The sequence below is a fragment of the Canis lupus genome, chromosome 20 (assembly GCF_048164855.1).
Source record: "Canis lupus baileyi chromosome 20, mCanLup2.hap1, whole genome shotgun sequence".
NCBI lineage: Eukaryota > Metazoa > Chordata > Mammalia > Carnivora > Canidae > Canis > Canis lupus.
In genome coordinates this window covers 58,432,760-58,444,200 of record NC_132857.1, presented here as the reverse complement: position 1 = coordinate 58,444,200, position 11,441 = coordinate 58,432,760, and the positions used below count along the sequence as shown (strand labels likewise).

The 11,441-nt window shown below is 44.4% G+C and overlaps 1 protein-coding gene and 1 long non-coding RNA gene across 3 annotated transcripts in view; one reads left to right on the top strand and one right to left on the bottom strand.

Moving 5' to 3' along the window:
• Nucleotides 1-3,357: 3,357 nt before the first annotated feature.
• On the bottom strand, nucleotides 3,358-11,152 carry LOC140612001 (uncharacterized). Its single transcript, XR_012013347.1, has 2 exons — nucleotides 10,880-11,152; nucleotides 3,358-10,710 (listed from the first exon to the last, which is right to left on the bottom strand). It is a non-coding gene; the product is annotated as an uncharacterized lncRNA (long non-coding RNA).
• The window catches only part of STAM2 (signal transducing adaptor molecule 2), a 44,942-nt gene continuing 44,576 nt past the window's right edge, over nucleotides 11,076-11,441 (top strand). For both annotated transcript variants that reach the window (XM_072789220.1, XM_072789219.1), the window contains exon 1: nucleotides 11,076-11,198. The gene's annotated coding sequence lies outside the window, so the exon portion shown is untranslated. The remainder of the gene's footprint in view (nucleotides 11,199-11,441) is intronic.

Here is an 11,441-nt window from a genome sequence, read left to right as displayed (position 1 = left end):
TTCTTCTTTCTTTTGGAGTATTCTTCTGTCTCCCCATTTTGTCTGACTTTCTGTGTTTGTTTCTTTTATTTATTTGACAGAAAGCAAGCACAAGCATGAGGAGTAAGAGGCAGAGGGAGAGGGAGAAGCAGGCCCCCCAATGAGGGACCCCCCCACCCCCACGTGGAGCCCGTTCCCAGGACACTGGGACCATGAAGTGAGCCAAAGGCGGACACTTAACTAAGCCACTCAGGCCCCCTCTGAGTTTGTTTCTATGGATTACGTAGAACGGCTACTTCTAAACTTGAAGGAATGATCTTATGTATGGTGTCCCTATGTGGGCCTGGTGAGTTTTGTTGGCTGGCCTGAGCTGTGGCTGTATATGGTAGTTATCCTTTTAAACTGTGGCTTTTTATGGGAAGAGGAGGAGAGAGAGAGAGAGAGAAAGAAGAAAATAACAAAAGAAAGAAGAAAGAATACAAAACCAAAAAGAACAAAAATCAAAACATGACAAATTAGAAAAATATCTCTGTCTCTGGCTGTTTGGTAGCTGTTCAGTCAGCCCTCAGTTCTTCCACAGGAGGAATCGTCCTATAATAGGTGTAATTTGGGGTAACCCATGGAGGAGCTGAGTTCTTCCTGTTGCTATCTTGGGCTGGACTCCTCAGTATCTTTCTTTAAAACACACACACATGTGCACTCATACGATTTCCTGAATTTGTGCGTCTTTTTTCTCTTCTCTGACCCTTTTAACATGACCTTTCAATATTATTGTCATTTCCATTTATCCTTTACTTTTTCATAAGCTGATTTCCAAGGTGATCTTTATTTCTACACTGTCCATACAGTTTCTCTTTTTAATTTGCTAAGGATCCAATCTATTCGATTTGTGAGTTTCATTTGAGACACATCTTTTTAATTACAATCATAATCATTACCAACACCAAATTTGTTGGGCTAACTACCCTCAATTAGGCAATTAAAATATTTTAATGCATACATAAGTACTATTGTTCTATTTAGCCAACACTTGGTATTTCTGTCTTTTGCCTATGTATTCTCTACCATTAATCAATCATTTTCATAGATGAGCCCTCCCATCTGAATATAACTCATTCGAGGGCAGTTACTATTATCATTTTCATGCCTCCCTGTCATCAACCCTTATCCCACCCCTCATATTTTGCAAATGGTAGGCACCTAATGTTTACTATATATAAACTGTGAGAAATATAATATACCTGAAAGGTACTTTTATCCATTGTGAAGGAGCGGGGAAAATAAAGTAACACAAAGAAAAGAGTAAGAATTTTATTGGCTATTTGGGCACTTCTTTGTTCTTTTCAGCCAGCTTCAGGAGAACAGTGGTTAGGACTGGAAAGCGAGAGGAAGGAAAATTAGAGAGGTAAAAGAAGTCATCAATCAAACATAGGGCTATTCAAGTGCATCTTAGCTTGGGCTGCTGTAACAAAATATCATAGATTAGGTGTTTATAAGCAACAGAAATTTATTTCTCACAGTTCTGGAGGCTGGAAGTCTGGGATCAAGGTATGGGCATGGTCAGGTTCTGGTGAGGATCCTCTTCTGGGTTACAGACTGCCAAGTTCTTGTGGTATCCTCAGATGATAAAAAGAGTGAGCTAGCTCTCTCACCTCTTCTTCTAAGGGCACTAATCTTATTCATAAGGACTCTACCCTCATGACTTATTTACTTCTCAAAGGCCCCACCTCCAACTATCATCCTATTAAGGGTTAGATTTCAAACTCTAAGTTTGGGGAGAGGGGCACAAATATTAGTTCATAATGCAGTGATTATAGTATTCTAAGTAATGGGTTAATTTGTTGGGAGGGGCACAGGATTTAAAAACCACACAGATCCTTATATTGAGCCCTTGGAGAGTTAACAACTATCACACACAATAGGTTAAAAGAACATTTTGTGCAAAATAGTGCAACGTTGGCCCTCTGTTCAATAAAAGTGGAAGTGGAAGATGGGAAGCGGAAGATGTGTGGATTGGGACCAACGGAGGAATACTTCTGCAGAAGACAGATGTTGAATCAGATCTTAAGTTTCCAGATGTGAAATGAAAAGAGGCAAAAGATGAAGTTGGGCGAAAGAAGCATGTATTTTTGGAAAGTGAAATATAATGAAGCACAAGTGCTTTTTGTTAGTAATACTAACAAAAAGCACTTCTATTTCTCCGACTGATTTTCATGGTATTGCCTAGTGCTGCTCTGTTGAATATACCAGCCACATGCCACACGTGGCTATTTAACTGAAATAAAATTTAAAATTCAGTTCTTTAAAAGCACTAGCTACATTTCAAGGGATCAATAGCCACAGGTGGCTAATGGTTACTATATTGAGGAGCGCAAATATAGGACACATCCATCATTGCAGAAAGTTCTTTTGTAAGTACTGCAATAAGTGCTATTGGGCACTTTTTATATAAGAAGCTCTCATGATTCCATTTTATCTTCATAGCAAACTTGTGAAGTGTATACTTACAGATAAGAAAACCAAAGGTTCCTAGAACTTAAGTATTTTCCCAAAATCACATAGTAAGTGGCAGGGCTGTGATTTGAAGTTTCATCTGGCTTCAAAAACTGATGCATTATGCCATGGAAAACAGGGTTACTGGGTAAGCAAAAATGAGTTCTTTATCAGAGACAAAGACATTTTAGATTGAACTTTCTATGGCAGGAAAAATCCAGTAGGTTCTTGAGTAAGAGAAGAAAACCATAAAAATGCTGTTCAGAATAATTAAGTTGGTTTATGCTGCAGGGCTACGCTAGCCCATATAATGTCTTTAGAAGAAAAAAAGACCCTTTTTGGGAGAGATGAAGCCTTATGTGATTGTGACTCAATTAACAAAGCAGGAAGTAAATCCCAGCCTCTATGCACTCCCTACATTTGGTGCCTTTCTTCAACAGGAAGAATTGGAAGACATGGAGGAAACAATAGCCTGGGATATAATGGAAACAATGGCAGAGAGAAAGGGCGAAGGGAACAGCAAAAACGTTTTGAAAAAATAAGTGAAAAAATTAGGTTAAAAAAATTGGAATAATAGTGCAGTTACAACTTACTTTAAAGTTTCCAGTACATTGGCCCAAAACACTATGGTACCAATGCTTGAGCAGAGGGAGAAAAGACAGTCAACTTGCAGTTTTTAGTGCAGCATCTAAGGAGCTTAGGAGCTGTTACTTCCCAGAGTGGATAAAAATACAAGACCCATCTATATGTTGCCTGGAAGAGACTCCTTCCAGACCTAAAAATACCTGCAAATTGAAAGTGAGGGACAGAGAAACATTTATGATGCAAATGGATGTCAAGAGAAAGCCAAGGCAGCAATACATATATCACACAAAATACACTCTATTTCTTTATTGTTTCAAGATTTTATTTAAATTCTAGTTAGCATATAGTGCAACACTGGTTTCAGGAGTAGAACTTAGTGATTCGTCACTTACATATAACACCCAGTGCTCATCACAAGTGCCCTCCTTAATTCCCATCACCCACTTAGCCCATCCCCTGTCCACCTCCCCTCCAGCAGCCCTCTGTTTACTCTCTATAGTTAAGTCTCAGAACAAAATATAGTTTAAGATGAAGACTGTAACAAGAGACAAAGAAAGACACCATATAGTAATAAAGGGGACAATCCAACAAGAAGATATAACAACCAGAAACATTTATGGACCCAGCATGGGAGCACCCAATAACCCAACTGTTAATAACAAACATAAAGGAACTAATTAATAGTAACGCAGTAATAGCAGGTGACTTTAACACCCCACTTACACTAATGGGCAGGTCATCCAAACAGAAAATCAACAAGGTACCAATGGCTTTGAATGATACACTAGACCAAATGGATTTAACAGATATATTCAGAACATTCCCATTCTAAAACAGCAGAATACTCATTAGTTTCAAGTGGACATGGAACATTCTCCAGAATAGATCACCTATTAGGCCACAAAACAAAAGTCTCAACAAATTCAAAGAGTTAAGTCATACCAGGCATATTTTCCATCCACGACACTATAAAACTAGAAATCAACCACAAGGAAAAAACTGGAAAGAGCACAAATATATGGAGGTTAAATAAGATGCTACCAAACAATGAATGGGTCAATCAAGAAATAAAAAATTACATGGAAACACATGAAAATGAAAATACAATGATCCAAAATTTGGGGATGCAGCAAAAGCAGATTTAAGAGGGAATTTTATAGCAATACAGGCCTACCTCAAGAAGCAAAAAACAGTCTCAAATAAACAACTTAACCTTATACCTAAAGGATCTAGAAAAAGAACAATAAACAAAACACAAAAGCAGCAGAAGGAAGGAAACAATAAAGATTAGAAAAGAAATAAATGAAATAGAAATTAAAAAAAAAAACAGATCAGTGAAACTAGAAGCTGGTTCTTTGAAAAGATCAACAAAATTGATAAACTTCTAGCCAGACTCACCAAGAAAAGAGAGAGAGAGAAGACTTAAAATCGGAAATGAAAGAGGGTAAATAACAACTGACACCACAGAAATACAAAGGATTATAAGAGACTATCATGAAAAATTACATGCCAATGAATTGGACAACCTAGAATAAATGGATACATTCCTAGATATGTATAATATCCCAAAACTGAATCAGAAAAAGTAGAAAATTTGAACAGACTGACTACCAACAATGAAATTGAATCTGTAATAAAAAAAAACTCCCAACAAACAGAAGTCCAGGACCAGACAGCTTCATGGGCGAAATCTATCAAATATTTGAATAAGAAAGAAGAAACCTATTGTTTTCAAACCATTCCAAAAGAAATAGAAGAGGAAGGAAAGCTTCCAAATTCATACTATGAGGCCAGCACTGCCCTGATACCAAAGCCAGATAAAGACACCGGAAAAAAAAAAAAAAAAAAAAAAAGGGAGAGAGAGAGAGAGAGAACTACAGGCCAATAACTCTGATGAACATAGATGCAAAAATCCTCAACAAACTACTAGCAAACTGAATCCAACAATACATTAAAAAATCATTTACCACAATCAAGTGGAATTTATACATAGGACGCAAGTTTGGTTCAATATTCTCAAATCAATCAGTGTAATATACATCTCATCAATAAGAGAAAGAAAAATGATATTGATCTTCTTAAATAGAGGCAGAAAAAGCACTGGACAAAGTACATCAATTCGTGATTTATAAAAACCCTCAACAGGGGGCGCCTGGCTGGTTTAGAGTTTGTGACTCTTGATCCTGGCCTCATGAATTCAAGCCCCACATTGGGAAGTAGAGCTTACTTAAAACGAAACAAGCAAAACCCTCAAGAAAGCAGATTTAGAGGCATACTTCAACATAATAAAGGTTACATATGAAAAACCCACAGTGAACATCATACTCAATGGGGAAAAACTGAGAGCTTTCTCCTAAGGTCAGGAACAGGACAAGGATGTTCACTCTCACCACTTTTATTCATTTTTATTCAACACAGCACTGGAAGTCCTAGCCTCAGCAGTCAGACAAAACAAAACGAAAGAAAACAAAACGGTATTCAAATTGGTAAGGAAGAAGTAAAACTTTCACTATTTGTAGATGACACGATACTACGTATAGAAAACCCTAAAGACTCCACCAAAAAACTAGAACTAATAAATGAATCCAGTAAAGTTGCAGGACACAAAAATCATTGTTCAGAAATCTGTTGCATTTCTATACACTAATAATGAAACGGCAGAAAGTGAAATTAAGAAAACAATCCCGTTTATAATTTCATCAAAAATAATAAAATGCCTAGGAAAAACTTTACCAAAGAAGTGAATGACGTGTATTGTGAAAGCTACAAAGCAATGATGAAAGAAACTGAAGATGACACAAAGAAATGGAAAGACATTCCACGCTTATGGATTGGAAGAACAAACGTTATTAAGATGTCTGTACTACCCAAAGCGATCTACACTTCAATGCAATTCCTATCAAAACACCAATAGCATTTCTTACAGAACTGGAACAAACAATCCTAAAATTTGTATAGAACCACAAAATACCCTGAATAGCCAAGGAAAACAGGGATCCCTGGGTGGCGCAGCGGTTTGGCGCCTGCCTTTGGCCAGGGCGCGATCCTGGAGACCCGGGATCGAATCCCACGTCGGGCTCCCGGTGCATGGAGCCTGCTTCTCCCTCTGCTTGTGTCTCTGCCTCTGTCTCTCTCTCTGTGTGACTATCATAAATAAATTAAAAAAATTAAAAAAAAAAAAAAAGAAAAAGGAAAACAAAATTGGAGGTATCACAATTCCAGACTTCAAGTCATATTACAGAGCTGTAGTAATCAAAACAGTATGGTCTGGCCAAAGACAGACATATAATCAACAGAATAGAACAGAAAACCCACAAATAAACCTACAGTTGTATGATCAATCTTCAGCAAAGGAGGAGAGAACATGCAATGGGAAAAAGAGAGTCTCTTTAACACATGATATTGGGAAAACTGGGCAGTTATATGCAGAAGAATGAAACTGGACCACTTTCTTACACCATACACAAAAATAAAGTCAAAATAGACGAAAGACCTAAATGTGAGACCTGAAATCATAAAAATCCTAGAAGAGAACATAGCAGTCATTTCTCCGACAGTGGCTATAGCTACATTTTCCTAGATCTGTCTGCCGAGGCAAGGAAAACAAAAGCAAAAATAAGCTATCGGGACTACATCAGAATAAAAAGCTTCTGCACAGCAAAGGAAACGGTCAACAAAACTAAGAGGCAACCTACAGAATGGGAGATGTTTGGAAATGACAAATCAGTTAAAGGCCTGTATCCAAAATCTATAAACAACTTATCAAACTCTACACCCAAAGAACAAATAATCCAGGCAAGAAACGGGCAGAAGACATGAACAGATATTTCTCCAAAGAAGACCTACAAATGGCCAACAGATACATGAAAAAATGCTCAATATCACTCGGATTCAGGGAAATACAAATCAAAACCACAATGAGACACCACCTCACACCTGTCAGATGGCTAAAACCAACAAGTCAGGAAATGACAGATGTTGGTAAGATGTGGAGAAAGGAGCCCTCTTACACTCTTGGCGAGAACGCAAACTGGTGGAGGTTCCTCGTAAAGTTAACAATAGAGCTGCCCTACGACCCAGCCACTGCACTACTGAGGATTTATCCAGAGGATACAAACATAGTGATCCGAAGGGGCACCTGCACCCCAGTGTTCACAGCAGCAACGTCCACAGCAGCCAAACTACGGAGAAGCCCAGATGTCCATCGACAGATGAATGGATAAAGACGTGGTACGTATATGCAGTGGACTATTTAGCCATTAAAAAAATGAAATCTTGGTATTTGCAATGAGGATGGAACTAGGGGATATTATGTTAAGCGAAATAAGTCAATCAGAGAAAGAAAATTATCATATGGTCTCAAATGTAAAATTTAAGGAACAAAACAGGATCATAGAGGAAGAGAGAAAAATAAAACAAGATGAAATCAGAGGAGACAAATCATAAGAGACTCTCAATCATAGAAAAGAAACTGAGGGTTGCTGGAGGGGAGGAGGTGGGCAGACAGGGTCACTGGGTGACGGGCATTAAGGGGGGGATGTGATGTAATGAGCGCTGGGTGTTATGTAAGGCTCATGAATCACTGACCTCTACCCCGAAACTAATAATACGTTATATGTTAATTGAATTTAAATTAAAAAGTACGATAATCTTGATTAGCATTAATACATGGAACTGTTGAATTACTGTTGTCCATCTGAAACTAGTATGACACTGTATGTTTTTCTTTTAAATATTTACTTATTCATGAGAGACACAGACAGAGGCATAGACACAGGCAGAGGGAGAAGCAGGCTCCATGCAGGAAGCCTGATGCAGGACTCGATCCTGGATCCCGGGGTCACACTCTGAGCCGAAGGCGGATGCTCAACCACCGAGCGACCCGGGTGTCCCTGAAACACTGTATGTTAACTACGCTGGAATTAAAATCTAAAAAAACTTAAAAAAGAAATTGTCTCTCTCATCCACATGACAAGGGGGAAAAAGCTGAACTGTAAATCAGCAATTCTTAGATCCATCGGAGAACTGAGGTCTCAGGGCAAACGGCGGGCCCCCAAATTGGAGACAGACGGGCAGTTATAAAGGATCACAACTTGCTGGAGTAGGAAAAGCTAATCCGCAACTGGCAACTGCTACAAGCTCAGTGTGAACAAAGCTGAGGGTTAAAAATTTAGGAGGGAACCTGGCAACGGGACAACATCCTTTTTGAGTGTTACCTCCGGGAGGGCTGCGGTGTTCTCACAGTGGAGATCTCAGAAAATCTCTTGGTGCTTCTGGCTGGGGGAGGGGAAACGGAGCTGTTCTGAGATAAGCCTGACCCCAAGAGAAACTGACCGGAGGAGAGCTTACGAACTGGGGGTTCTATGGAGGGGGAAGGGGACCACCCAACCCCTTGCAGGCTTCCTGGCTCACCTAGAGGGGGACAGGCAAGCCTGTAAGCAGGTGTGCTGGGGCTGGGCCGGCCGAGCCGGAGGTACAAGCTCAAGGACGGCGGAGACCTGACCACAGGGCTACAGGGAGCTTCGGTGTAGCTCGACAGTGCAGAGAACCACATGCCTGACCTCACTTAAGTCTCTCCGGGGCTCCTGGGTGGCTTAGTTGGTTACGCATCTGTCACGTCATGTCCTGGCGAATCAATAAATGAGGGGCTAGTCTCGGGGAACTCTGACACAACTAGGTTGGATCTGGAGGGGGAAGAAAGAGGACACTGATGTACACATTGGTAAGATCCAAATAAAGTCTGGAGTTTACTGAATGACAATAAGCCAGTGTTGGTTTCTTAGCTTTAACAAAGTCTCGTGGAACTCTAAGATCTTACTTAACAATGGGAGAAACGGGGTAAAGGGTAAGTGAGAATTCTCTGTACTATTTTTTTTTTTTAAAGATTATTTATTCAGAGACACAGAGAGAGAGAGAGAGAGAGGCAGAGACACAGGCAGAGGGAGAAGCAGGCTCCATGCAGGGAGCCTGACATGGGACTCGATCCTGGGTCTCCAGGATCACGCCCTGGACTGAAGGCGGCGCTAAACCGCTGTGCCACTGGGGCTGCCCTCTGTACTTTTTTTTTATGTTAACTTTTTTTGTAAATCTAAAATCATTCCAAAAGAAGAAAACTATTAAAAAAATAACCCAAATAAACTGCTTTGGAGATTCATAAAAAACAATATACCACTCATCAGAGAGACAGAATTATCTAAACTGAAACAGAGAAAAAGAGAGAACGAGAGAGAGAGAGAGAGAGAGAGAATTCGTAAAGCACTTGATTTATTAGCTACTGTAGCCACAGGGGCAGATTATATTCTTAAGAAAACAAACCAAACTCGGGTCCCTTTGAAGACCATGCAAAGGTCTCACCAAGACGCTAGATGCACGGACCATCTCCAGTGTTTCTAGACTGGTGACTAGGGTCACCTTCCCTCGTGGCCTTCCTGGGGGTTAGCACCGTCCCTGTGACAGGAGCTCTAAAGGGGTGATCCCACAGAAAAATGTAAAAGTTGCATTTCTTTCTTTCTTTTTTTTTTTTTTTTTTTAAAGATTTTATTTATTTATCCATGACAGAGAGGGGGCGCAAGTCAGAGACGCAGGCAGAGGGAGAAGCAGGCTCCATGCAGGGAGCCCGATGCCTGACTCGATCCTGGGACCCGGGGTCACGCCCTGGGCCGAAGGCAGGTGCCAAACCGCTGAGTTACCTGGGCTGCCCCCCAGAAAGCTGCATTTCTTTACACGCCAGGGCTTCTGGATCTGCCGCTGACGCATGTTTTTAATTCTTCAATGACTTCATTAGGTGAAGGTGCGTGAACAGTCTGAGCATCCTTCTTTAAGTCTGGCTCCCAGCGACTCCTGGGGTTTCTGCTAATGAGCGGCGCTCACCCAGGGACTGAGAACACGCGGGGGCAGGTCAACACCGGAGTCTTGAGCGTGGTCGGCCCAAGCTGAGGTGCATCCTTAACACGTGGGTGCTGGGGATCCCTGGGGGGGCTCAGCGTCTGCCTTCGGCCCAGGGCGTGACGCCGGGGTCCCAGGATCGAGTCCCGCGTCGGGCTCCCTGCATGGAGCCTGCTTCTCCCTCTGCCTGGGTCTTTGCTTCTCTTTCTGTCTCTCTCATGAATAAATAAATCAAATTAAATCGATCGATCAATCAATCAATCAATCAATCGTGAGTGCTTCCCGTTCCGAAGGCCGGTTGGCCCCTAGTCGGGCTCCTGCAGCGGCTCAGCGCTGCAAGGACCTCGACGCCCGCCGGGCCGCTCCCTCCCGCGCCTCGGGCACGGTGACGTCAGATCACTACTACGTCACTGTGACGCTCAACACCGCTAAACGAGTATTTAGGGCCTTGGATGCCAGCGCTAAGCTGTCCCAGATTTACCTTGGGGAGGGTGTGCGCGCACCGCGGGCAGCGGCAGACGGGGGGCGGGACGGGGACGCGGACGGGGACAGGGACGCGGACGGGGACCGGGACGGGGACGCGGACGGGCCGTCCCGAGCGGACCCGCAGCAGGTGAGGCCGTCGAGGTCCGTCGCTCACCTGCGGGTGCGGCCGACGCCCCGGAGCATCCCGGCCCCTCGGGGCCCTTCCCAGGCCTTCCGCCGGCCCGACACAAGGCGACTCCGCGTGGGCCGTGTCCGGACACCGGGTGCCCGCTCCCGGGAGCCCTTAACGAAACACACTGTATTTAGTTGTTCCTGACACCCGGGCCGAGGGAGGGGCAGGCCCCGCGGGGGCCCGGCGCGGGCTGGATCCCGGGGTCACGCCCTGGGCACGGCAGGCGCCCCGCCCCCCGGGCCCGTCTACACCCGAGGCTGTAAACCGGCTTTGTCTGACCCGCGGCTAAGCTGTCGCAAATAACCCTTTGACATCAAGGGACGACCGGGAGACCCCGAGTTCCAGCAGAGCCGGGCGCACCGCGCTCCGCGGGCCGCTCGGCTGCTCCGGGTGCCGAGGACGCAGCAGCGGCCGAACCCGGGCGCCGAGGCCGCGCCCCGAGGAGGCGGCGCCGGGGAACGTAAGAACCACGGAAGCTACGTAACTACGTAACAGCACGCGGGGGCGTGGCCGGCGCGGGGGCGTGGCCGGGAAAGCGCACCTGCACGTCGTCCGCCTGACCCGGGGACCCGCTCTGCGCGGGAGCAGCGGCCCGACGGTCCGCAACCTGGGGGCGGCGGCGCGCGGCGGGACAGCGCGAAGGGCGGGAGAGCCGGGGCGGCCCCGCGCGGCCGGCGCCTCCGGGGCTCTGCGAGCGCCCAAGTCTCGCGCGACCTCGTCCGGCCCCCGAAGGCCCCCTGCTCCGAGGCCGGCCGGGGTCCTAGCGATGGGGAGGTGGCCGCGGCGGCCGCCTGCGCGCCCTGGCGGAGCCCGGGGAGGGGCCGCCGCCTCTTCCCGGGAG